The sequence below is a fragment of the Monomorium pharaonis genome, chromosome 6 (assembly GCF_013373865.1).
Source record: "Monomorium pharaonis isolate MP-MQ-018 chromosome 6, ASM1337386v2, whole genome shotgun sequence".
NCBI classification, from domain to species: Eukaryota; Metazoa; Arthropoda; class Insecta; order Hymenoptera; family Formicidae; genus Monomorium; species Monomorium pharaonis.
Window position 1 is genome coordinate 20527361 of NC_050472.1, and position 23066 is coordinate 20550426.

The 23066-nt window shown below is 44.9% G+C and overlaps 1 protein-coding gene across 2 annotated transcripts in view; it reads left to right on the top strand.

Annotated features, from left to right (window-relative positions):
- Positions 1–3280: 3280 nt before the first annotated feature.
- LOC105829963 overlaps positions 3281–23066 on the top strand; it is a 45416-nt gene continuing 25630 nt past the window's right edge. For both annotated transcript variants that reach the window (XM_012669055.3, XM_012669054.3), the window contains exon 1: positions 3281–4602. The gene's annotated coding sequence lies outside the window, so the exon portion shown is untranslated. The remainder of the gene's footprint in view (positions 4603–23066) is intronic.

Consider the following 23066-nt stretch of genomic DNA (forward strand, 5'->3'; position numbering starts at 1 on the left):
GCAACCCTCCTCCTGCACGCGCGCGGCGATTGTACACATAATTACCGCGCGCGGGAAGGCGTAATTATTAATTTAGGTATTACTCCACAGACCTATATGCCGTGCGGCGTGCCTCCTTCTTGTGGGACACCCCGCGCCGCGTTGAGGGTTTCCATTTCCGGAAAAGCGACTTTGGAAAGCGAAAAGAAGCGAGGGAAACGTAATTTAACGGTGCGTTTGCTTCGCGACTGAAAGATTCCTCAAAGAAGATATAAAAGTAGGGGTTTCAGATGCGGGATTCAGAATACAAAAGGTATAATGGACAACATTAGTGTCAGATTAAAAAATAATAATATTTAATTTGACGCAATCATTGTTTTGTATAATAAAATGATTTTGATAATCTTAACGTCAGCAATATTTTATTTTTGTTTTTGTATTTCAATAGCTATCTAAAGAGCACAATATGATTGTTTTGATAATATAGCATAAACAAAATTTAATTGTTGGTTTGAAAAACATTTTCTATATATTTTTTCCTTTCCACTTCTAAAAATTATTATTGAATAACGAAAACGTATTTCTCTTTTTACGCTGTGCAATCTCATTTCAATCTCATTTCGTACTTGTACGTTTCGCGAATAAAGATATTCTCACGGCAAATAAAAATATTCTTCCTTTCTGCGCGAGATTCCCGTTACGAGGTTCTTGCCGAGCAATTTTAAAATTCGAATTACGAGTAGAGAGCGAAGTATCCGTAATCAACTTTAAACCAGTAAGAGTAGCCGCGTAAGAGGCGGTGCGGTTAATTACACCAAGTAATTTCCCGGCTTTCTGGCTTACTTAAACGCTTTACGTGGACCACTCTGCATAGGACGATCGCGATTGGCGAATCGATCTGTGCCTCGGGCACGTCGTCCCGCCGCCTCCGCACGTACGCGGAGCTCCATTTATTATTCTATTAAATTCGTAGTTTCCCGTCGGGGGGAGCCCACCCCTGCCTAGAGCTGCTCACTCGCGACTTAATGCGATATTCATACCGAGGCGAGCGAGCGGACTACGAGCTGCTGGGGTCTGCTGGTCCATATGCCCCGTCCGTAATTAAGTCGGACACTCCGCGCGGATTCTCCCCCGCGCGCGCTTTTTCTTCCCCCCCCCTCCCTTGAGGAGGGGGAGGCTAAGCGGAGAGCGGCGTGGCTCCTTGCCTTGTATGCGACTACAAAGTTGCAATAATAATTCGCCGACGGCCGATCCTTCTTATCGCTGCGACGGGCGGCATCTGGGTCGATACCTGTAATTATTTTAATGGCCGTTCGTACGATGACAGCGCGCGCTACTGTAATTGCCGTCCGCCCGCATGCTGGGATTGCGTTAACTTTATGTGCAACAAATAAATAATCGCGTTACCTAGAGCGACAAGTAACGGGGCCCGACTTGGAAACTCTGGCGGAGCCGGCCGCGCGTATTTCGCGGTCCGGTTAGCACGCGAGCTTAATTCTCGCCTGAAAGTTTCGCCCTGCGAAAGAAGGAACGCGTCGTCGACAAATGCATTTAAAAGAGACATCTGCGAACCGAAATTTTTCCGCAGAGAAATCGGGAGAGTTCCTTTTTATATTTCAAATTTTCCTTTCCAAGATTCCTGCGAAGCTCGAGAACTTCCGGCTTCCACTTCCGGCGATTCTGGAGCGTTATCGGTGAGATTCGCGCGCGAGTGGAGTCACGCGTTGCGGCAGATGCCGCTGTTTGGAAAACAAACACGCGTGCTATACGCTGAATGTACGCCGAAGGGGAGGTGGGGGGGCGGCGGAGGAGGCGCGGCGGCGGCGTCCGTTGCACGCTGATAACACAATTAACTTGTCTCGTCATGCGCGACCTCCGATAAGGGCTGTACACTCTCCCTCCCCCCCCCCCCCCCCGGCCGTCTCTGTCCTCCTCCTTCGCCGTCCCACATCCACCGCCGGCATCGTACGACCGGCCGGACGGGTTGGATCGCCCGCGTCAGCCGGGATCAGGCAGAGAACGAGAAAATCCCCCCCGGGACCTATGCGCGGCGTTTCAGGGACGCGCGATAAGGGCGCGGGCTTAACCCTCTCTCGGACGCGAAGGGTCGCCCCGCGACGTTAATACCTTCCGGCAGGTTTTCCTGATTTATTCCGGCAGGGGGCCCAAAGTCGCGCACGTAGGAAGGGACCCGCGTGCCCTAAACGCAAAGCAACTCTGGAGGTCACGGGTCTCAAATTACATCATTTCTCTGATAAGCATCGAAATATTTATTTTTAAAAAGTGCAGTTGCAACTATTACGCTCTACGCATCATCAAAGTATCGATTCATTTTGTAGTTTATTCGTGTTAATCTCTGCATCCAGTCAAACCTCACCGTATTCTATAAACATAATCGCGATTTCACTTCGGAAAGTGATGAAGTAAATTTTCTTACGTATTTACAAAAAAAAAAAAAATTATCTGCTCTGCACGTTAAAGTGACAATGAGATAAAAATTCACACGCTTTCGAGAAGTTTTCACCTATGCGCGCGTACGATGGATTCGGGGACGGCGAAGGAGACACGTGCTCCTTTACTACGCTCTACGTGTCCCTCCCCGTCCGGATTTTAAAACAAACGATTATTTTTACGTTGAGGTCCATTTATGAGTTTCCGGTTCCGAGAGGACGTCATTGTCCCGTCCCCCGTGTATCCACGTGTCTGATTTTTCTGCATTTGCCACCGCACACGTGCGCGGGCGAGTCAGCGTGCACAGTGATCCTTTTCGCATGGATATTCGTATTTATGGGGAACGGAGGGTCGACCCTTCAAGGGAGATATTTTATCGAATCGCATATTCGAGGCTCTATCGCGTAGGGGTTGTTGAGAAGAAACGCCACTCTGTGAAAATTCACATCGATTCAACTTATCGAATATAGACAATCGTATAAATAGAAAGCGTATTAATATCAATTTTATCTTTTTCTTTTTTTACAAATTCTCTCATCGTTTCTCATTTCTGTGTGGAGGAAATTTTGTTTGCGGAGAAATTCTGCTCGACTAACGGCTTCACCGAGAGCCCTCTTGGGCTTCGAGAAAGTACAAAGTTTAGGGGGGGGGGGGGAGAAAAAGGAGGAGGGGACCCACGGGTGGCTGAAGAAGAGCACCGGTCGCAGGGGGTGGAAGGCGATGGAACACGGTGCGGTAATAGCATAAATCCGTGAACTGTGTGTAGTCGGTTCCCCGATGAGGTCTCGAGGAGGGGGAAGGGACAGGCAGGCCGGAGGCAGGCCGAGCGTTGGAAGAAACGACAGTCGCCACTCGACGCCTGCACCGAACGGAAGGTAGCTGCTCTCCGCGAGCGCGCATTCGGCACTCAAAATTTTCGCGCCGCTCCGCGGGTCTCCTCTCGTCCCGTCGGTTCTCCCCCTTTTTTTTTTTTCATTTTTACGGAAGAAACGCAAGAACGAATGCGAGCGGGAAAAACAATGACGCGTCGTCACGGGAGCTAACGTCCAGGAGGGGAAACCCCGATCGCGGGGATCGATCGAGGCGATCGATCGTTCGCGCGAACGGAAGCGTCTATTTTTCCGGCCGGTGCTACCCGATCGCTTCCGCGGAGGAGGAGGAGGAGGTAGAAGCTGATCGCTCGTCGATCCCGCGTCGCCGGCCGATTGTGTTTCGCGGACGATTCCCCGCATACACACGAGAGCCAGCGCGGATCGTGAAAGTGCGCGGCAGCGCGGCGTCGGCCCATCAGCCGGGACAGGTGCGAGAAAGCAATTGACACGAGGACGAGGCGAAGACAAAGTAGGGGGAAAGAAGAAAAGGTACTCCGAGCGAGCGAGCGAGCGAGCGGACTTGTTGTTCTCGGGAAAATCGATCGAGGACGTTAATACAAAATAACGCCACGAAGAGACACAGAGAGAAAGAGAGAGAGAGAGAGAGGTACTTGGAAACATTCAAATAAACATTCGTGTAAACAAGTGTCGAAAGGAGCGGACGGACGCGGCGTATCGCGATAGTTTATTATTATCGAAGAAGTGAAGATAGAGTGACGATCGAATAGAACAAACCGTGACATTTAACGGACGGCGCGACGGCGGTGAGACGACGAACGGGAGAGGAAGCAGGAGGGACCGAGGGAAAGTGACGCTTCTTCGATCATACCAAGAGGAGGAGGAGGAGAGAAAGCAGACGACGGTTGGTGTGGGCCCACGAAACGGGTCTCCACGTGGACAAAAGTTCGCCGGGAAGTTGCGGCAGGAGGATCGATCGATCGTTGGGATCGGTAACGCGGAGTTGTGGTGCGCGAGTGTGTGACACATTCGGCTGCATCCTCGCTTCTTCTTTCTTTCCTTTCTTTTTTTCCTCGGCTATCCCGTGAGAAAGTGCGGGCCTGACGTTCGCCGCAGGTGGAAGAGCACGCGGATTACTCCAGGAAGAAATTTCGCGGCACGACGAGCGAGAGGAGGAAGAGAAGGAGGAGGAGGAGGAGGAGGAGGACCTCGAGGAGACGCGATAAATTGATATTGCTTTATCGAATATCACAGTGGGAACGAGAGCGAGAGAGGAAGAACGAGAGATAGAGAGCGAAGCAACGGATCTGCGCTTCCCCGGGGCGAATCATCCGCAAGCGTGGTAAGTGCGTTGTGTTTCGTTTATGTGTACGGTACATATATACAGGGATGTAAACACGCGACGGCGGAAACAGCACGCTGCCGCCGCCGGCGCTCGGGCGGAAATCGATCGTCCCCTCGCGTCGATTGGTCCCCGCGGATATCGCGAACGTCACGTATCTTACGGCGGGATACTGCAAATTGAGGTAGCCGGGCGCGCGGGCGGTTTTGATGGTTTGCACGATGGGACGGGGGATATCGCGAATGTATGAGCGCCGAGGAAAAAAAAAAATATATATATATCCCGCGCGGATTGGATTCGGAGGTACGTTCTCTCGGGGGGAAAAAAATACAGAATAATAATTTACACGAGTTCGAAAACTGTGCACTTTCCGGGACGTTCTCGAAAATATTTTTTTTTTGATCGTTTCCCTCTCGCACACGGTCTTGCAATATAACGTAGAATAATTCTGCAATATTCGTCGTAACACTTTGGCAATCTCGTTTTATCATTCATTCGGAGCTCGTCGCGAAACCCCATCGCGCACGTGCTTGCACTTAAAATTGTAGATTCCGCGATTGACACGAAATCCCATTTAGCCGATCTTTGGATTTTCGTTGAAAGTTCTTTTTTTTTTTTTTTTTTACTTTAGAGCTCGAGCGTTCCGAATTTTCTGTATCGACAGATTGGTATATCGGCGACACGTTAAACACCAACCGACATTGTACGACCGATTTAACCCGCGTGCTATGGGCTCCCGCGGTTTGTTTGCTTGTAAACAAATGATGTGGAATCAGGCTAAAAGCGCGATTGTTGATAGTACGCCGACCACTCTTTGCGTAATTACTTACCTCCGCGCGATTGTCGCTCATTAATACGAGGTGAGCGCGCGGCGGCGCGCGGACGGAGGTGCCGTGTAATTAAATCCCCTTGTATCCGAGAACAATTACGCTCGTTAACGGAGCGCACTTTGCGGTTCTCAATTAGTTTTCTCGAGCGCGATGCGAGGCGCAGATTTAACCCTCTTCAACTGAGAGAATAACTTCACTTGCCTCTCGGTGGCTTAAACAAACGTAAGGTATTTGCGTTTCGCGGAGAAATCGTATGATACATCGGTGCTCTTTAATACGCCTTATTTGAATGTCACGTTACATTTCGATTAAACGTGGTACATTTAACGAACCGCGACTCTTCGGGATATCCATGCTGATACCCTCATAAGCCTAACGTTGCATAGCCCATTAATTTAATTAAACATCGCTAATATCGTCGACCGTTTGCTCGCACAATGTGCTATTTGATAAAATTACTTTACACTCGTTATTGCGCAACGTGAAAATTGCTCCATTTAGCATTATATTCGCTATTGAACGCGGGAACAACCAATTGCTGATTTTTATATCTTTATTCTTGTCGAATATGTATGTTACACGACAGAATCCAGCGGAATGCAATTTAATCACAAAACAATGTCAGACATTGTTCAATAAGCGAGAAGAATTTATTCGAAATGATTAAATATTGTTAGAAATTATATAATAAATAACAATAATTTTCTGAACAACTTTTAAATCCTCGTTCGGGAAATTTCAAAAGAAATATATTGATAAAAATTCAAAATTTTTTAAGAAATATTTAGATTTTCCAGCTTCACTTTATTATCTAGTGGTTATCGAAACGTACAAAACACTTTCTTATCTTTTCGTCCTCCAGATAAGGAAATACCATAATCCTTCATTAGACCTTTTAAAAGTTATTGTTTGCTACTCGCAATGCTTTAGGGATGAGTCTTCCTGAGTAAAAGATAATGAACAGAGAAACGATGATAAACGTGCTGAGACCATGACATCAGCGGACAGATAATTCGATAAAATGTTGGGAATTTGATGTCCTTGGTCATTAGAAGAGAAACGGCCAGCTACGTCAAATAGTCAAATTAACCTCTAATTTACGTCGAAATGTTTCCGTGTTTCAATTTCTACATTCAAAATGCATTCCCTGGAAATCACGATTGATTTTATTTAATAATAAATTCCAAAATGATTCGATTTTTAATAATTATAATTGTAAAATTGTAGTTTCAAAGAAAATGCATTCATACATGATTATACAGTATCTATATTAATAAAAGCACTTATTTTTTACGAAAATAAATGTTTGGTCGGTTTATCTCCAATTATCATGAGAAATTATGTGATAACTTGTTCATTATTAATTTAATTAAATAAAATGAATCGAAATATATATTCTGTCGGATCAAAATACGGATAATCTACGTTCTCGTATCGAGTTACGTCTAATCCAGTTCGACTGGCGAGGTCACTGATACCCGGTTAACGGAGGTCAGGATCCGCATCCAGATCGGACAGTAAAGAAGCCAATCCAGATCGAAGTAGATTGCTGTCACATGGCGATGTCAACTTCCGAAGACGGTTAGCTCCTCGAGGTTTCAATAGCTTTGCGTATTCCACTAATTAACTTTACAATCGATAGTAATAATCGGTAATTAAATCTCAGCATTTTATAAGTAATTAACAATTTCTTGTTATTAATTATTTACGTGCATTAATATAAAAAAATATCTCCCTGACTTATAGAATAATTAAATAAAGAACGTATAATAATCAAATTATTTTGTGACGCATGATAACGATACATTGTTATTTTTCTATGTCAATAAGTCATGACATGTGATTTAATTTGCGAATAGAAAAAAATTAAAATTTTATCATTTTTATTTTTTTTTATTTTTTTTTTTTTTTTTTCTTATATAATTTCCATTTCGATGTTGCTAGAAAAGTTAAGAAATGGCGTTCATCTTCCGCAGGTGCACGGCTTGCGACAATATTATGAGCGCGCTGCTCACGAGCGTTGATCCTGTTTTGTAACACGACGAGTCGGGACGACTCTCCGTTGGCGCGTACCTGCTTTGCTCCCGATTGCGTGTATACACGAAAAACAAGAAGTGCGGATAACATCGCGCTGTTGATCTCCGTACACGTTCAAGTGCACCGTCGCGTCATCGTCTATTAACACACGCCGTAATTAACTAGTATATCGGCGAATAATTACCCCGTCTATCGCGCGAGCCGATCTTTCCGACGAGAATCTAGTATCGCGAGGCACGCGACATCGCGATGCAATTATTCCTCATGAACTTGGCAAAGCTAAGGAACTCAAGATTACGAAATCATAATATATAGAAGAGACGACCGAATAAAGGGATAAAAGTAACGTGGTCGATTTTTTTGTACAAGTCGAATTTCACGGGAGAAGATTCCAGTTCGAAAAATTAATGTACATTTCCCAAAATGTTTAATGCAACGAATTTTTCGCATGTACAACAGATCTTGAAATTGCTTGTATAATTGTCCGTTTTATGGCACGGCGGTCGCCCAACACTTTCTAATGAGAGCCGATCGGAATACCGGACTCGACATCGAGAGAGAAAAAGAAAGAGAGAGAAAGAGAGAAAGAGAGAGATTCCCGGTCACTTAATCCGCAGATTCATCTCACGTTTTCGGACCTAGCGACGAAAGTATACGTGCCGTCAATTCGGGTCGGCCGTGACACTCTTCTTTCGGTGCTTTCCAATGCGTCAATAGATCGGTGTTAATGTGAAGAAATGTCCGTTCGGTCCAGATATGGAAATCCCAATATCAGATTTTTCCTCGGCCGGCATTAATAGCACGAATTATTGTACTTAATAAGTGGCCCAGAAAAAATGAATGGACATTTCATAATTACTATATCAGAAAGTGGCTTGATCCTCCGAAGTAGCCTACATAATCGATCCAATTATATAGGATATTATATTATATACCGAGATTACATATTAACTGAAAATAATCCCATCTCTCTCTCTCTCTCTCTCTCTCTCTCTTCATCCTCAATATTATGTACAATACGCAATCGAATTTAATCGTCTCTAGATTTGAAAGCCGACACTCGGAGCACAATTCCGCATTCTAAGCAGAAAATATTCGAGAGCGATAAGAGTCTCTCCTTGTAAGAGCGATATACTGCTTGTATACAATTCACGCTGTCTATCCGATTATCGTTCGGGGACGTTTGGATTCGGGTTTACCCTCCTTCGGGGTTTGGATTCGGGTTTACCCTCCTTCCTATTAAAGGCAGCAGCTGCGTTTAGACGATTGCCACGGAATTTTCGGTGGCTGGCGCCGGGCGTCCGTACGTAGGCGCGCGGATAAGAGGGACCGGGTCGATAATTGTGACAGAAATTCAATCCTTTGCAAGCTGGACCTAATGCCCGCCACTGACCGCCAATTCAATCAAGCGCCCGCCAATCGCGGCCCCCGGAACGGGATTTTAGCCGGCGCGCAGCGCCGAGGGATTTCGTTACGGTCCGCTGCCGCCAAATAAAATTCTGTGGAACGTGTACGGACCAAACGAAAATAGGTATTAACTACTCGATGGCGTACGTGATGGTTCCAAAACACTCGCCTATGTAAATCGTTCGCTAACGTCCGCCGAAGCGCGACAGCAGCATCCAAATTGGTGGAAATGGATTAAAAATAAATTAAATCACACACGAGGGGGTCAGTGACACGCCACTGAATCGCGTAGGAAAACAAGAGGAATATCGCGATTTCGGAAGAAGAATACCTGTCGCGATTTTACATTCTCTCAATTCACAAATTCGCTTCCGTATAGCTCCTCTCTGAAAGGACACATGAAAACATACGTTTTAAGAACTAGCATTCGTAATTTCTCCGCCGCATTAATTTTAATAAGTAATATATATTAACGAGTAATAATATTTTAATAATTAAATAGATACATACCTGACACGGAATAAATAAATATTAGTCTCGATCGTCGGGCGGCTTTTAGGTCTAATAATAACTTTTGTAAATCATACATTCTGCATAAAATCCCCATTGATGATTGAAACAATATTTTTTAATGTTTCGTAAATACGCTTTGTTTTAATAAAACTGCAATTTGGATATTTGTATGTGTGTGTGTGTGTCAAAAGTTTCGCGCGCGTTTTTTCTCCCGTCCTCGCAGGACTCTCAATTGAAATACTTTGGAACAATGTAAATGCTGCGATTTTCTGGCGAAACGGCAGGAAAGAAGAGACTTCGTCGCGCGTGATCGATGCGTTTCCTCGTCAACGCGAGAATGTTCGCGCTCCCGGAGGTGCGAGATGCAAGATACGATGACACGCGCGTTCGCGACGTTTTTTTTCTTTTTTCCAGCGCGCGAAAGAAGCGTCCGGCAACGAAGCCAGGAAGTGACGAGACACGGCTCGACGTTGCGGTACATCGTCGCATGCTAGAGATCGCGACGTCAAGTTACACGAGAATGACGTTAACATCGGGTACACCGGTGTCCGTTTAAACGCTGAATCGACTGCACGTCGATCGCGCGATATGCCATCGAAAAGTAAAATTCTTCGCACTTGCAACACTGCGTGTATAAACCTGCGACGGCGCAGCGCGACGTACGCACAATTTCAACTTTTGATTTAAATTTTGCCAGGCATGTCCCGTGAATGTAACAACTGACGCGTATACCACACCCGTAGTACGTATCATTAAATATTATTGCACGCAATTTCGAAGATATATTTTATTCATTTCGTAAATAAAAGGTTCTTTTGCTCTCGCGCAAATTTGGGTTCATAAATACCTTCGGAAATTAAGATACTTATGGAAATCGTTATCCATTGATTACAAATGCATTGCGCGCTGAAACGCAGCCCGCGAGAGAGACAAAACTGCCGATAAAACTGAAACGGGCTAGCTGCTGCACAATGCATAACATTCGCGCGTGGTTTATGTGGCGGCTTGTACCGTTACGTTGGGGCACAATTCGAGAAGGCAACGTAACAAGAATTTGTTTTGTGTGTGCTCAGAAAGACCCGGCCGGATGAAGAAGAGAGAGAGAGAGAGAGAAAGACCCCCCATTGTAGCCACTTTGTGGGCGCAATTATGGCATCTCCGCTAATTCCTACACCGTGTCGACGGATCGTTACACGGCGCGCTGGTTTTCTGGTAGCCGGAAACCAGTATTACGGAAACCGTTTTACCTTGACGATTAAAAAAAAAAAAGAAAACTTTATTCGTTTGAGACGCGATTTTCAGGCTTTCCTGTGGACATCGCAGTAGTTCAAAGCTGACATCTTTTCTTGTGCGAGTATCGAATATCTACATCATTACTATATTAAGATTGAAACAAGATCAAGTTCCAACTCGGATTCTAGGGGTCTAGCTTAGATAATTATTTTCCACGGATAAATGACGTAACCCGATGTAAGAGAGAGATTGTACGTCCGACTACGCGAAGCGCGTAACTTGGTTTCGTTGTGAGAACACATCGGCGGTCATTCTAACGCGACCGGCAGGAAGTATCGCTACCATCTCGCTTTCGTGCCTTCATCCCACGGTTTGCGAGCGGTTTCAGGTTCAAGGCTCCCGCCGTACTTACCGTTTTGCGTAGCCGCTGACGCGTGGGCAGCGCCTCGATTTTTTTTTTTTTTTTTTTACCGGCGAATTCGGCTGACCCCGTTCGGAGACGGCTTCGCCAGCGGCGAACTCGCCGTCGTACGTGGCGTGGTCGCGGGAGAAAGGAGCAAGTTCGACGCCGGAGGTTGGAAGGTTAATGCAACAGACTGTATTAATTGCGGTCGAAAGGGAGGGGGAGGGGAGGCCGGCGTTACATAATACGCCAGGATGTCCGTTTTTGTTTCCGTTCGTGCTTCATAAAACGTACAACCGCCTTCCACTAGTTTCAAATCGTCGCGAGAAAAGATCTCTGCTTGCGTGAGACATTTTCCGATATTCGAACGTACGTCAAGTATTTTTAATAAAATCGGAACAACGCGATTGTACGCGTATTAAAGAAGTCACGACGGGTGTTGCCTTTCGAATCGCGTTACTCCTGTCGACTGGAAGAAAGGAGGGATTAAACGTAAGATTAAAAAAAAAAACGATAAGAATCAGCGACGATTACCCTAAGTGGCGAGAATGATATTCCAACGATATAAAAGGTGTCTATTAATAATGTAAATTCAAGCGAGAGCAGTTATCGCAGCGGTTGCGTACAAACGTGAGGTTTCCCCTTCCCCCCCATTAATTAAATCTAATCGATTTGAATAAACGCAACGTGTCGCTTCAACGTAATCGGAAAATAAGTGTATCGCGCGCGAATTTCCTTCTGTCGGAAGGCGGTAATGTCTTCTTCGTTGCCGCACGGAGGAAATAATCAATGGAGCCGGCGCGGCAGGAAAACGTCTTCCTTTTCATTGACCGGGAGGCTCGCTCTTACCATCAAGGATAATCATAAGACTGCCCGGCGCGGGCAATTATGCGACCAGGTATTCGAACGGCGCGGAGTGGAGTAGTATCTGTCGTGAGAGCTGAAATATGACTCAGTCCGTAGGTAGCTACGCGGTCGAACCTTCTTTTGGAACGGATATGTCCGCGGACCGCGCGCGGGATTCTCGGAATTAGCTGTAAGGGATCTCGAGCGTGCCTCCGACACGGGCTCGCCATTGTCGCGGGACACGTTTCGAGGGGACCTTTGCACGACAAGTGTGTACAAAGGACAGGCGAAGCCTCTCTCCACCGTCAGGTCCGTTTAATGCCGCGATGACGAGGCGACGCGTAGCGAGACTATCGAGGAATAAAGCAGGACTGTTGGAAGAGAAAAAAAAATGCTCGGCGGCAGCATTAGTGACAGATAGAGGAACGCGTTAGCGCTTCTTTATAAAATATTAATGAAATTGACTGGTCGCAGAAGTGGATGTTAACATTCAAACTTTACTTCATTTTATTTCGGTTTGTTTTAGTCAGTTTGTTATAATTACATTTGTCTTTCTTTGTCTTTACATCTCTTATATCAAGATTATGCTTATTAATAAATGATATTTGGTGTCGGTGGCTTTTTTCTGGCCTGCTTGGAAACTTTTCTTCTCGAACGGGGGGGGGGATCCAAACGAGGTGCATCTCGACCAGGCGCATTTTTACACGAGGACTTGGGTTGCCCCGCGCGCGCGCGCGTGCGAAGTCACCCGTCACACGTTTTCGTTTTATTCCATATTCGTCGCGAAGCGAAATCAATTAGATACGTGGGCTTAATTATAGGGGCGTGCGCGCGCGCGCGCGCGCGCGCGCACCATCTGGCACGGTGATTAACGGGAGAACTATTTTCTGTCGTTTACACCGCGGTTTCCCGCGTGTAACGGTTCCCACGGGTACGCCGCCGGCCGAGAGAGTTCCCGCGAAACGGATGACGCTGTCGTTGCTCGTTCGCCCTGTCTTCCTTTTGTCTTCGGCAGGAAGCGGCCGAGTAACTTCCTTCGCGAAGTGATGATGCAGAGGTAGAAAATGCGTCTATTCAGGACTAATTCCGCAGTCCCGAGGCTGAGAGAGAGAGAGAGAGAGAGAGAGAGTGCTTACTCTTGGTAAGATTACCACTCGGGAAATCCGTTAAACCGGCCACTGTTGAAGCGACAGCTCAACGAAGAGCCAGCTGAACGCTGACTGCACGGAATCCTCCTCCTCCCCCTTTAGAAAATGGAGATTACGGGGGGGGGGGCTATACGAGCCGAGTTTCGTTGAGCCGCGGAAAAGCGCGCGATCATCGGCGTGAGATACGCTTCGTTGTCGCGACGACGATAAGTGGGCCAGGCGATAAGTGTGCGAGTCAGTGCCGAACCCCACATTGAAGAGCGTGACGATCGCGGGAGGGATGGGGGCTTTCTCAGGGCCAGCGACCGGCAAACGAATCTCGGCTCCGTATCGGTATCACGAGATCGACGCGCGGTCGATCTCGCGGAATTATCCGCCGTCTCGCGTTACACAGCAGGCGGATTGTAACGGATCGTCCGCGCGGCCGCGATGACCGTCATTCTAATCGGGTCGATCATTCCTATACGTGCTTCGGGCGGAGAACAGCCGCGAGACAGACGAGTGCGAGAAATACAAGATTCAACTCCGATTACTTATGCGAGGAACGAGTCTCGGTAGCTAAATGTTCCTCATCTTTCCCCCTCCATGCGTATTATCGCGTCAACGCGTCCTCGAATTTGCATGTAATCGGATAAGAAAAGCCTTTTCTTCGGGAGACGCGAGGCGAAGGACGAAGGAAAGGAAGAAAACGGGCATTCTGTTCACGCGAAGGCGAGACACACAAGGTACCTATATATGTTTATGCAATCGATATGGCGCGCGGGGACGACGACACGGGATGAATCGATAAGACACGTCGAAGTAAATGCAAGACGAATTTCAGGCGTACGAAGGTACATTTTCGTACGGTCACGTCGTGTCGAGCGCCGATATATATATATACGACCCCGCGTCGGAAACGAGCGCGTGAAGCGTCGTCGATTTTTCTTTTTTTCTTTTTTCTTTTTCGGTGTGAACGACACTTAAATCATTTTGAGACGCGATGCTCTCTGTGCAAGGCGGTCTGGTGGCCTTAGGCTGTCGGTCACTGACACTGTTTCACAACCCGCGCGACGGGCTTCGGCGGGCCCGGCTCGTGTCCTCACGTGATCGGCGCGCGGCGGAACCGAAAAGCGTCCGAGCGGACGCTTCATCCCGATTCACACACGTGGGATCGTCGCTCTTGAATTTCTCCCGAGATATCCTAGGATATGATTCATCGAATCAAAAGGTGAGAGATCCCCGGCCGTAATCAGTCCGGCATTGAACACGTTGTGTAGACTCGACGAGTGTCCTACAGAAATTCGTCTAAGAATAAATAAACTCTCTAGAGCTGAGCTATTCATAGACGAATCTTAGATTTAAGACCATCTCTGAGTACTGCCTTGATATGTCATCGAGCAATCACAGAGCCGTGTACCTTGAGACACCACTTGAAACACAATCTTGATACAAGACTCGACTATGAATACCAACCTAGGACTTTTGACTTCTTCGGTTTTTACGTTGAACTGCGTTTTCAAGTAATCGTCGTTAAATTTTCCCGAGGACGAGGTTAGAGGTGAAAGATTCTTTCACGAGGCGGGGAGCCAAAATTCTACTTTCGGACGAAGGAGCGAACGAAATTTTTTCGCGGCCTTGGGGAGCCTCAACATAAATCGCGTCGAGGAAGAGCGACCGGGCGACGGTCTCGCCACGCTCGATGAGACTCCCCAAAGGGCATTCTAAAATCGGCCTTAAGGTCGTCCAGGAAACCGCAATAGCATTTCTTCTCCCTCGAGAAACTTCTCTCTCCTCGGGAGGTCGTTTCGGCCGTTTTGCCGCGCGATTCCCGACGACGTCCGTCGCGCGTAATGAAATCAACCGGATTACGTTGAAGAGTTAAGTGTTCTCGAGATAATGAGATTCGAGTTTTTATCTTGTTACGTGGACTCTCGAAAGCGCGATTCAATTGTGCGGTTAGGACTGACCTCGGCCGGCGACCAAATCGCTTTGATATTTCGGAGCAACGACCGTACATGATATGACCGGTATGGACCGCATTCAATTTGCACTTCGAAGAAACGCAAATCGCCCTAAACCTTCGTATTGGGTCAGAGGCCGAGTTACGGCAGTAGAGCTGAGCTTCTCTCGTAACACTACGGGGTTAACAATCGGGTCAATTCGTCATCTAAACCTGTTAGTCGGAAGACCAGATACGATCATCGGCAAGACCGACAGCATGCCTAGTTGAATTATCTCTGATCGATCGTGCGCGCGAGACCGGCGTTTTTTTTTTTTTCACGGAACGCATTTCAGAAATTGATGCACAGAAAAAGAAAACGAAATCAAATGAACAATCATTATCTCATACAGAATTAGTGAGAATTGATATTCTTACTTATACACAATGATTGTTTATTCGACTTTTAGAATATATAATAAGATGCGAATTTTAAAAAGTTTAAATTAAAAATGATAAATTGAAAATTTGTAACATTAGCATATTTTTTACATAAAAATTTGGCTTATTAAGGAGATTGTAATTTAGATTCTTTGGACATTATTATTATTATTAAGATTACATGGGAAAATAAGAGGAGAGAGGAGAATCGATAAAAATGACAGATTTCCTTTTACATGCACGTGACGGGAGCATTCGCGCTTTCATCCTCGCGCTCTTAGCTGTTACGTCGTTTTTTATTACTTCGTAATTTCAGACCGTCGAGGTCAGGGAGTGAAGCGCGCAAAGTGCGCATACGATGATGCACGTATAACGCACTTCCTCGCAGCGACGACGTCGCGTTATGTCGTGTTGTGTTTCAAATTCCTACGGCGGACTGTTATAATTGCAGTGCGTAATATCGCGATTGCGTAACGGCCTCTCTTTCTTTTTCTCTCTCTCTCTCTCTCTTTTTCTCTCGCAGCTGCAAGAATTTGCGCAAACAATGACGCCCGGCCGCCGCCGCCGCCGCGCGCGCGCGCTTCCGGGATGACGAGCGGCGATAAATCGCGATTGGGAGAGATCAAACTGCGGCTGCAGATTATTTGAAACAACCCACGATGAATGCCCGCGCTCACATAGACCGCGATTCACGCGGTTTACTTAAATACTTCCGTTCGCGTTCACCGCCTTCGTTGGAAATCTTAAATATAGTCAGCCGCGAATGAGCGTTACGCCGCCGCGAAGCCGGATTATATAGCCGGAGGAAACCACGCGCCCTCCCGCGCCGCCCTTCGGAGAAAGTACAGTGATCGTAAAGGTAATTGCTGCTTTCTGAGGAAGGCATAAAGTGAACTGGTGAATGAGTTTTTAATTTAGATACGCGATTCACCGTCTCGCCGTTGCGTTGTGCCGCGGGCATGGCGTATATATACACGTACACGTTGCACGTCTGCTTCGAGGCTGCGAGAAAATTTTTCGTCGAAATTTCTGCTGTCATCGCTCGTTATGTTCGCGTCTATCGCGCTTTTAACGGAAAAAAGCATCTGCCATCAGCTTGACGGCTCCGTCAAAATTTTTATCTCTTTCTCTCTCTCTCTCTCTCTCTCTCTCTCTCTCTCTCCCCTCGGTTATAGGGTAATCCTCGGCCATACAGGCTCCGAGTTCACTTTGCGCCACACTACCGACCGTTCCGAACGACTCTTCTTGAAAGCGCCAAGAATATAACAGCCAAGGGCTTTTACACGCGTATCAAATAAGCTCAAGTATTTGTTTACGATCTATAATCTTATGTTTATTGAACTTACGTGCTCCCTTGAACATGGTAATATTATTTTATTATTCCGTAGTGAAACTAGAGAGTAATATTTAATTAACAATAACACGATATTTTACGAACAGAGAATTATTATTTAAATATTTAGACGTGCAAGAACCTTGCCATTTAAAACGTTTAAACATCACAGATTTGCCGTACCTATAATTTTTACAATTTTCTATCGGCGAGCACCGCGCAGCCACGAGATTATCTGTCATTTTAAAGAAGCGAAATATTTCCGTGACAGCCCTCGGTCCCGTCTTGAAAGCTCGCAAGCTTGATCCAGGGATCGTTACGCACGCTTTTACCCGAAGGAGAGAACGAGGCAGAAACGTAGAAACCGAAAGTTTCTTTTAACATCGTGTACCTTGGAGCACGTCCAAAAGCTTTCCAGACAGTTGGGCGCATAACTCGACATCTCTCGCGAGAAGGTTACCGAAGAAGAAGCTCATCATCCCGCGGATCCGAGAATAATATTTACGGTAGCCGAGAGATTGATGGCTAAGGTGGACGAGATCGCGCGCGTCAGCGCGTGAGATTAAAACGGAAGCTGGAAATCAGCGGACGCTCGTCTTACCTCCGCACACACACACACATGCACACATCCGGTCTCCTATTCTCCTATCTTCTCCTCTTACTTCCGAATTATCCCGAAAATCTATTGCTTGCCAATGAAAGATCTTCGATCAAAGATAGCGGCCGCGATTTTCAATTCAACGCGAAACGAGTGTGTAATGTCGAGGTCGCCTGAATGAGCTTGAGATTTGAGGCGAAATTTGGGTCGACATTGAGTGCAAACGGTACACGCGTTGCCTTACAGCCCCCCCCCACCCCGTCCTTGGGCCTCCGATTACGTTAGACACTCATCGTTATCAACGACGTTGCGCAAAAGTTTTTGATTTATAACGGATCCACGGCGGTGCTTAGGGAGCAGATGTTCGACGAACGCAATAAATCCGGAGCGAACGATTACGAGAGCGAGCTTATGCGCCGCACGATGGAGATTGAATTGGGATAAATTGCGACGGGGAAAATATATACGCGCCCATACATTACATAAATAATAACCTAATCGGCGTAATGCAAATACAATGCAAACACTTGTAATTGATCCTCCTTCGAGGTGCATTTAATCGATTTCCATAAAAATGCTCTCAAGTTTATAGTCTTTGTTCTCTTATAAACATCTTTTTGCGATTTTCGAATCTGAAGCATAATAAACGAATATCGTGGAAATTTATCTTTCGGAAATAGTCGCGCGTACAATAAAAATTTATGTATATCCCTCTTTCTGAAAAGTAATGTGTAAAATTCTCCCTTCTCTCGTATCTCTCGCTAAGATGGCATCGGAAAAGTGTCGTTTATCTCACACAAATTATTATTATAAGAGTTCGAGCGTTCTTCAAGCAATAAATCCAGTCAAAACACATATTGCACCAATCGTGAATAACGTTTACGAACGAATATATCATACCTGATAAATGTATCGTGCATGCAGTTTTGACACGTAAATAAACGATCGCGTTAGACTGTATTCAGTCTCGATCCTCGTCTGAAAGCTTTCGCTCGATTAGGCGATATATCAGCTACTTGACTCACACAAGCTAATAAATTTCAATATACGTTACATCTTTCTTTTTTCCCCAAACGTCTCCTTTAACACTGAGATATGTGTTCTGCCTTGCTTATTATTCGTGCTTTTTTTTTAATTTCTTATTTCTTTTAATATAATGTATTTTTTCACAATAACAAATACTTTTGAATTCTGTGTGTACACTGAGAAAAAAATATTGTTGATTTGACAAAATTTTCCAACTAAATTAAAATTTTGTCAGTTCAAGAATTTATGCATTTAACTTAAATGCACAAATTTCAATTCAAATATTTATATAGTTAATTGAAATATATACATACTTGAATAGATAAAATTTAATTTAGTTGGAAAATTTAATCAAATTTTATTAACAACACTTTTCTCAGTGTAAATTTTTATCTAACGATTTTATCCTAATATTTGTATATTTGTATTTTTTTAGATGATCCATATTAGGTATTATTTTTCAAATCGACGATTTTGTCATTTTTCACTTTTTTTATTATAATTCGAAGGTTCTTTAATATTGATAAATTATTGATATCATCTATGAATCTTAAATAATTTTGTCGCAATTTGATGTTCTACTCAGAAAAACTTTTTTTTTACTTTTGGCAAGTTTTTAAAATCAAGTGTTCCATGTTACGTGCCTTTACCCTATTTATTCTGCGCTTCCTGCTCTTCATCGGTCCAAACGGACGCGAGTCTCGGTGGCCACAACTCATTCAACCGGGGTGTAGTCCACGGAGTATTTCTGCACAAGGATCGCATTCCAAATCCGCGCGACGGGCCCGAAGGCGGGCCGCCTCGTTAGGAATCGCATTGATCACGATGGCGCATCGCGGCCTCCCATTTTTTTTCCCCGTGCACCTCGCTCGACCCTCTTACCTTGACCATGGCACTCCTGAATTCCTCGCGATAATTCCTCGCCTTCGCGCGCGGCACGAAAGTAAATACCGTGCGCGCTTCTCGCTTTCTCACTCCGGCCGTCGTCGCCCCGTCGCCGCCGTGAATTTCCTCCGCGTTCTCGCCGCTGCCGGGGAAAAAAAAGGCCGCCCGGGACCAGCCTCTCCGCCGGGCGGCCTTAACGAGTCCGGGTAAAAACGATTATTGAAAGCCGGAGGGGGTGATCCGGCGGCGGCGCTCGATCTCAAGGTGGACGCGAAATTAAACCGTTTACGATGCTGCTGTTTTGATACGCGAACCGGACCTAGGTGTCGTAGGAAATAAATGCCGGCGCTAGCAAGACCGACGTCGCGTTCTTTGGGAAGTGTCCGTAGGAGAAAAGATGTTACGTAAGAGGCCAGCTCGCTCCCCGTCGCGTTACTCCGACGAGAAATCACAATTTGTAATGTTATTTTTAATTTTAAGTGTTTCGGCAATTAAACGCGAGATTTATGGTACGGTACGCCGGACTTTTATAGCGCCACGTTAAATGCGTGGAGGGAACATACTTTCGCCTCACGCGAATTCGAGATATTCATCGAAAAAAAAGGACCGATTCGAGGATCTGTGTAGTCATCTCTCGCGTATAAACCGAACTTTGTCCAATTAGAGATTGCTCCCTCGTTTTATAGCCGATCGCACACGTCGAGAGAAAGAGAGAGAGAGAGAGAATCTTTTAGTCGCCGTTATCGTTCCACGAAGTACATTCTCACGGCCATTATTTTCTTTTCCGATCAAGGAACAAAGTTTCCTTCTACGTGACTTTCAACGCGTTTCCTGAAGTGAAAGAGCACTAGAGCTCTCAGACGGTATGCTACTTATTGTTAGAAGAATGGACACGTCCATTTGGGGGTCCGAATTTACGCACCGAGTCTCAAAAATAGCTTTTCTCTGCGAGACTCTTTTATGTGGAAAATAAAGCCGATGGACGCTTCGTGACGTATCAACGCCTGTGTTTATTTTCGACGTGTCTTTTTTTCTATCTAGTAATTTTCCGTTTGATGCTGATCGAAGAGGGGACGGCAAAAAAAAAATGGATCCGGGATCTGTTTCTCTGATGTACTTGGCACGTATCTCGCAGTCGCAGCCTCGTTCAGAAAATTCAGCTGCTCTTCGATAAGCGAGATAAAGTGGCAGAGACTCGAGAGTCGCGTTCCTGCGTGGTCAGCTTCCCAGTCTGGAATCTCGTTCGCGCCATCGTGCGATTCGGCACGTTTTTCCAGTATTGCGGAGCACCTTGATTATATTTTGGCGTCGGCCGTAGCTTTTAACCTTTGGATCATATTTCGCTCGGTTTCGCCGATTAAGCTAAATAAAAATTTCTTCGAGACCTAAATTCGATATATTGCATTGTTTTCGATGTTTATTTTATTTTTTTATTAATTTAGAAACACGAGAAGGAAATATAGATAATAATTAATATTTCTAAAGAAAATGGTACGTAACTTTACTATAAAAAATTTGTTTAACTAAAATGATTTTTATCAATTCATGTAAATTTAACAAACAAACATTTTAAAAAGTTGTTAATGTCAATATTTAATTTTGCAAATTTAATCCGTAATTGGAACTGTCATCTTATTAGATATTTTAATTAAAATTTTTAATCAAATATTTTAATTAAATATTTAAATATCTAATATCTATTTATCTAATTATTGTGATTAAAAAAAAAACAAATACATACAATTTTAATAAATTGTTGGACTTTCAAGGATTATGTCAAAAATTTAATCCGCGAGTAAAGAGATTACATCGTAACCACGAAGTCCGTCAACAGTGTGTGATTTGTATCTCTTCCTCAACCGGAAGTGGGTCGTATCACCGACACGATTGTGTTTACGGCTTTGCGACTCGCTCATTGTGCTTTATTACAAACAGGCGGGCGAAAAGCAGTTATCTACTTAGATTTTATAGAGCTCATATCAGAGCAATAGATCAGAGTGCCCGAAGCAGAAGATATTCAAATATTCAATTGTAGGAATTATTCTCATGCTAATGCACCAATCTGTGCTTGTAAGCTTGGGAGCTCATTCTAAATTTATATATTTTTGAAATACTTTACATTCGATTCCGCGCATAAAATATGCCGGTAAACTCTTCCCTCCCTCTCTCTTCCCGGTGAGTTTCCGGCTTTACGGAAAGTCTGCCAGTGTTCTAAAATGCAAATGGAAAAATAGTACCGTCGCGAAGGAAGATGGCCATTCCCACGTTCCCACCGTCCTAAATCTCCGGTGAACTCCTGCCTTCCGAACCCCCTTCCTTCCGCCCTTCCCGCCGTTTCCGCTCTCGTCCGTGCGAGAGCCTCGCCTCGCAAATCGTCACCGTCGATTTCCATAATTTCCGCGTGAATGCACGCGCGTGTCCCATTAACGGCTCCGGCCACGTCCGGCTTTTGAAAAAAGCCAAAGAAACAACGTTTCACAACGCCCTCCATTTTGCCGTTCTCCACGCGAGCGCGAGTTCACTGTATCGCGGTGAATTATGAATGCCGATATTACGACCCTGAATCCCGCGGTGGTCCGAACGGTGTTACCTTACAGACGGCGGCGAATATAATGCCGTAATTAACCCAATGTGTCGTATAGCTAATGAGGCGAGAGTTGCCGCGAATTTTGCAATTTCGTTCGAAGGATACGCGCTGGTGCGAAGGGGTGGATAGCGTAAACGAGATGGTGCGTAAGATAATCGGGATCTTTCAATGCCATTTCAGAAAATCGTGTCACGTTACGCGAATAAATCATTCTTTCTTTATTATTAATTTCTCCTTTATGTAAAACTGTTGTAATAAACAGATTAATAATACGATATTAAACATGTAATACTAGAATACGACATTGTATATTATAACAAAACATAATAGCTTTGCCTTCTATTATTACGCAACACTGTTATCTTAATTATTAAACATTTTTAAGGCTGTAAAGGTCTTCCTGCGACTTCTAACTATATAAAAAATTGATTTTTAATTATGAGTATATATATATTTAACAATTAAGATAACAGTGTTGCGTAATAATAGGTGGGCAAAGCTAATACGTTTTGTTATAATACACAACGTCATATTATAGTATTACATTGGAGATGGTTTATCGTTTCTTAAATTGTCATCCACAATCGGCATCTAAACTAAGCCCGCACTTCAATTACGATCATATCACCCATCGGTATGAAATAAATAAAATTCTTCCTCTCAAAGAATCAAAGCTGAGTGAGAGTGCAAACGCATTCAGGCCGCATTTCTCATCCTTCTGCCGTATGCATCGTCATGCGCACCTATAGCGCACTTCCTATTTATCGTGATCGCCGTTTTCCTCGTCACATGACGACGATTTTGAAGTCTTTTGCCTTCGGCTTGCTCTCGTGTGACACGAGTCAACCTAAATTAGACGAGCCGCCCCTTGATGTTTAGAGCATATTAGAGCAATTATCAAGATGACTTATTAGAGCGAGAGGAACGGCGGTGAGACTTTGTGGCGCTCATCAGCTCGCTAATTGAACGATGCTGCAACTGTTATGTAGCCTACGAGGAATCCAGTGCTGTGTGTTCATATTCATCTTTTTATCGCACGACTATATCAAATTGAACCTAAAAACATATAGACAAAGTTAAGATCGATCTGCAGCAAGTCTTGGTGCTGAATATAATTTTTATATTAATTTAATATTCTTAGCTCGTCTATTTCTCCTTCTTACAATGCCACGACTGTAAGGATCGCAAGCGATCTTAACTTTATCTGTATGTTTAAAACATTTATCGGTCGAAAAATTAATTTACTATTATTATTA